General features: G+C 39.8%; 1 pseudogene; it reads left to right on the top strand.

The window, feature by feature from the left end:
* The first annotated feature begins 717 nt into the window (after nt 1–717).
* On the top strand, nt 718–1,603 carry LOC140523681 (guided entry of tail-anchored proteins factor CAMLG pseudogene; annotated as a pseudogene).
* Nucleotides 1,604–5,501: the final 3,898 nt, after the last annotated feature.

Raw genomic sequence — 5,501 nt, 5'->3', positions numbered from 1 at the left:
AGTCTGTAAAACTTGAATGAATTACGTATCTCCAACACTGAGGGTAGTAAAGAATCAGTTAAATGTTTCAAAGAAAAAAGTAAGTGAAAGTAAACAAAAGAAAATATGATTTCAGAACAGCATGTGATATCACAAAGCATTAAATCTTATACAGCAGGAGCCAAGATGGCAGAGTGAAAGCAGGGACTCGCTTGAGGTCTTCCATAAATTCCTTTAGATACCTCTAAGGGATGAATATGAACACATTTTGGAGTGGCAGAATACACAAAGAGAAAGAGTGTGGCAGATTTTCAGCCCAAGACCACCTGGGGAGTTGACAAGAAAGATCTGTTGTGCAGGGTCGGGAGAAGAACACAGAGCATGCAAGTTGAGCCAGCATAGACTTGGCCATGGCAGAGCCGAAGCAGACCCCAGTGCCCTGAATCACGGGTTACAGTGGCAATTCCCAGACCTCTCAGTGCAGGCCAGGGGTCTGTCAGAACTGGGTGAGAGAGAGGCACAGTTCCTGCAAGAGCTGCAGTAGCTGCTCCTGAGACTATCACCCCATAGACTGAATGTTTGAAAGTCACCTACTTGAATTTCCAAAAAACCAAGATGGCAGAGTAAGCTGTAAGTGCTCTTAGCCTCCCTTGTTGACCTTGAAAAACCCAGAGAAGTGTGAGGGGGACCCAGGGCCACTCACTGCCACAGCTCCAGGTCGCACTGCCTCAGGCTGGGATGCAGTCATTGACTGTCGCTAACGGGTTTGACAGGTCTGGACCGCTGGGCCCTTGGAGAGTAGGGGGCCTGTCTGTTTCTCAGCACTAGGTGGAGTTGAGGCGAAGAAAGCTGATAATGAAATTAGAGCAGCAAATCAACTGGATCATGGGCTTCCACAGGAGTGGGAGTACCGCAGAAGAAGCAAACACAGAATCAAAGCAGCATGACTGATAAGCTGAACTCCCTCCCTGTTCCTTCAGTTTCAAAGCGAGTGGTGCTGGGTGATTCCACTAGCACAGGAACAGCGGACCACCAGAGTGGCATTACAGAGAACAGGGGAACCTAAATGACAGAAAAAAGGACTCCTTAATCAATCCATCTGAGAGTCGTAGTGATAGTAACCTTGAATTCTGTCATCGAAATAGAGGGGATCTTTTAACCAAACTGTCCAGAGAAGCTGCCAGAATCACTTAGACCAGTATCTTGTCATATTTGATGAAGCAATGAAATTAAGAAAACAGTTGATTAGTGAGAAACCTAGTCAAGAGAATGGAAGTACAGGGGAAAAATTTGACACTTTCCGAATTTTCAGATTGGTGAGATGTGCTCTCCTTGCCCTTAGAGTTCGGGTTTTTGTTTGCAAATATCTGTCCACAATTTGCTCCATTTCTTACTTTGCAACTTGCATGAGATTAACTAAGTACTTCAAAAAGAGTGAAAAGAAGGTGAAGATGACAGTACTAACTGCTGCATTTTTATTGTCTGAAATACCAACTGAAGTAATCAGTTGTTCTGTGGATGCCTATAGCAAAATGGGAGATGTTTCACAGACCTTTGTGTCTACTTTTTCACTGTCATCTTCTGTCATGAACTGCTTACTTTTTAGGGCTGTGAAGTTCCATGAAAGTTATAGAAGACAAAAAGGAGTATCTTATAAAGCCAATTTTCTGTGTTCTTTTAATCTAAGGGAAAGAAACCAGTTTCTACTTTTATAGCATAATAATAGCGTCATGCCTCAGTGCTAGCAAAAAGACCCCTGTAATCTGCTTCTGTCCAGTTTTTTGACCCCATTTTTATCTTTGGGCCAAGAACTCCAGAAGCAGCATTGCTGCTGCTAATTCAGTCACTGCCATGACCTGCTCCCAGTTTGATTGTGTCAGGGCTGGGCTGGCACACCCTGCTTTAGACTATTTTCCACTCTCACCTAGGTGCAATAGATACTTCCTGCTGAACTTCTATCTGTAGCCTGAGAGGTCTGGAAACCATTTTTACTTCCACTGATTCAGTTGCCCTAATTGCTACTCTAGGTTTGTAGGGCTCAGTCTGCTCTATACTTATATTTTACTGTAACAGATATTTCCTGCTGACTTTTCAAGTTGTCTTGTACCAAAAGTTTGTTTCACTGTTTCTTTTGGTGAGTTTTGCTGCTCTAAATTTGTTTTGAGTCATTTAAAATACTTATTTGAAGGAGTTTGTGGCAGAACTCAGGCAAGTCCCTGACTTTATGAAATCATCTTGGCTCTACTTTCCTATAGTTATTTTAAATGGAATTTCTCTTTCTATTGCTTGATACTGGGCTTTGTTAGTTATAAATACACATTGTGTACGCATATACACATGTATGTATACATGTAAATATGCACACATATATGCATATACAGCTATATATATGTGTACATGAATGCATGTATGTGTACATACCAGTGATTTATGTGAATTTAATTTATACCCTACAACTTTGGTAAAGTTGATAATTATATTAGGTATTTTTAAAGTTGCTTTTCTAGGGTTCTCTCCATGAACCATCATATCATCTATGACAGTTTTGTTTCCTCACTGCTTATTTTATTTCCTTTCTCTATTTTGGCCCTACCTGGTTTAGGTATTAGCACCACATTCATGTCATAAAAAGAATTTGTTCAGAGTCCTTCTTTGGCTATAGTTCCAAAGAGCTCATATAGTATTGGGATTAATTATTTTTTACGTATTTGGTAGAATTGACTTATAAATCCATCTGACTCAGCAGATTTTTTCTTTTTTATGTTTATGTTATGTTTTATGTTCTTTTCATGTTTATTTACTTTTAGTTTTCAACATTTATTTCCACAAAATTATGAGTTCCAAATTTTCTCCCCATCTCTCCCCTCCCCTCACCCCAAAATGCTGTGCATTCTGACTACCCCTTCCCCCAATCTGCCCTTATTTCTATCACACACCTCTCTTCCTTTATCCCCATCATCTCTCTTTTCTTGTAGGGCAAGATAGATTTCCATACCCCATTGCCTGTATTTCTTATTTCCCAGTTGTATGCAAAAACAGTCTCAACCTTCACTCCAAAAACCTTGAGTTCCAAGTACTCTCCCTTCCTCACTCTCTACCCATCCCCACTGAAAAGACAAGCAATTCAATATAGGGTATATATGTGTAGTTTTGAAAAAAAAATTTCCATAAGAGTCATGTTGTGAAAGACTAACTATATTTCCCTCCATTCTATCCTGCCCCCCATTTATTCTACTCTCTCTTTTGACCTTGTCCATCCCCAAAAGTGTTTACTTCAAATTACTCTCTTCTCCCATGTGTTGTCCCTTCTATCATCCCCCTACCTGGCTTATCTCCCTCTCCCCTATTTTCATGTAGTACAAAATAGATTTTCATACCAAATTGAGTGTGCATATTATTCCTTTCTTATCTCAAATGTGATGAGAATAAGCTTCACTTTTTCCCTCTCACCTCCCCCCTTTTCCTCTCCATTGAAAAAGCTTTTTCTTGCCTCTTTCATGTGAGATAACCTTCCCCATTTCATTTCTCTTTTTCTCCTCCCAATATATTCCTCTCTCACCACTTGATTTTATTTTTTAGATGTCATTCCCTTCTGTTCAACTCACCCTGTGCTCTCTGTCTATATGTGTGTGTGTTTGTGTGTGTATGTGTGTGTATGTGTGTGTGTGTGTGTGTAATCCCTCCAACTACCCAAATACTGAGAAAAGTCTCAAGAGTTACAAATATTATCTTTTCATGTAGGAATGCAAACAGTTCAACTTTAGTAAGTTTCTTATGATTTCTATTTCCTGTTTATGTTTTCATGCTTCTCTTGATTCTTCTGTTTGAAAGTCACATTTTCCATTCAATTCTGATCTTTTCATCAAAAATGCTTGGAAGTCCTCTATTTCATTGAATGACCACTTTATCCTATGAAGTATTAAACTCAGTTTTCCTGGGTAGGTGATTCTTGGTTTTAATCCTAGTTCCTTTGACTTCTGGAATATCATGTTCCAAGCCCTTCATTCCCTTAATGTAGAAGCTGATAGGTCTTGTATTATCCTGATTGTATTTTCACAAAACTCGAACTGTTTCTTTCTAGCTGCTTGCAACATTTTCTCCTTCACCTGGGAACTCTGGAATTTGATATAATATTTCTTGTAGTTTCTCTTTTCAAATCTCTTTTAGGAGGTGATTTGTGGATTCTTTCAATATTCATTTTACCCTGTGATTCTGGAATATCAGGGCAGTTTTGCTTAATAATTTCATAAAAGATGATGTCTAGGCTCTTTTTTTTCAATCATGACTGTCAGGTAGTCTCATAATTTTTGGATTGTCTCTTCTGGATCTGTTTTCCAGGTCAGTTGTTTTTCCAATGAGATATTTCACATTATCTTCTATTTTTTCATTCTTTTGGTTTTGTTTTGTAATTTCTTGGTTTCTCATAAAGTCATTAGCTTTCATTTGCTCCATTCTAATTTTTAAAGAACTATTTTCTTCTATGAGCTTCTAAACTTCCTTTCCCATTTGGCTAATTCTGCTTTTTAAAGCATTCTTTTCCCCATTGGCTTTTTGGACTTCTTTTGCCAATTGAGTTAGCCTATTTTTAAAGGTGTTATTTTCTTCAACATGTTTTTTGGGACTCCTTTAGCAAGTTACTGACTCACTTTTCATGATTTTCTTGCATCACTTTCATTTCTCTTCCCAATTTTTCATCCACCTCTCTTACTTGGTTTCCAAATCATTTTTGAGCTCTTCCATGGCCTAAGACCACTGCATATTTATTTTGGAGGTTTTTGATGCAGAAGCCTTGACTCTTAGGTCTTTCTCTGATGGTATGCTTTGTTCATCCTTGTCTGACAGGATGAAAGAAAATACTGGTTCACTAAGAATGTAACCTTCTATAGTCTTAGTTTCCCCCCTTTTTTGGGTATTTTCCCAGCCAGTTACTTGGCTTTTGAATCCTTTGTCAAGAGAGTGGTGTACTCTGGTGACCTATAAGTTCTCATTTTCTCCAAGGTGGCACAATCAAAGGAGAGGAGTGTACTCCTTTCCTGCCCTGTGCTCTTATCTGTGAGCCACCACAAGCATGCTGTTCTGCCCAGAATCTGTGAGTACAACTCCCTGTTTACAACCATCTCTAGCTCCACTGCTCCATCACTCCTCCTCAGCCAAGGAGAGTCACTCAGTTCTTAGATTCAGATCTTCTGCTCAATTCTCCCAGGGGTTTTAGGCTGAGGGCTCCAAAAATGGATGCTGCCACTGAAGTCCCTGCTGCCAGTGGTTCCAGATCCTCTTCCCTTCTCATGCAGGTGAAGGAGATTTCTCACTGATCTTTGAAGCTATCTTTGGCATTTGTAGGCTGAGCAATCTGGGAATTTTGCCCCCTGAAGCCTGTTCTGGTCTTGTCCCTGCCACATGGCATGGCCAAGGCTGGGCTGTGCTCCTCCCAGTGCCCAGTGCAATAGACCTTTTCTGTCAGCCTTCTAGGGCATTTTGGGCTGGAAATCTCTTTCACTCTGTTGTTTTGTGAATTTTGCTGC

This window comes from Notamacropus eugenii, chromosome 1 (assembly GCF_028372415.1).
Source record: "Notamacropus eugenii isolate mMacEug1 chromosome 1, mMacEug1.pri_v2, whole genome shotgun sequence".
In the NCBI taxonomy this organism is placed as follows: domain Eukaryota; kingdom Metazoa; phylum Chordata; class Mammalia; order Diprotodontia; family Macropodidae; genus Notamacropus; species Notamacropus eugenii.
This window is presented reverse-complemented; position numbering and strand designations above follow the sequence as displayed.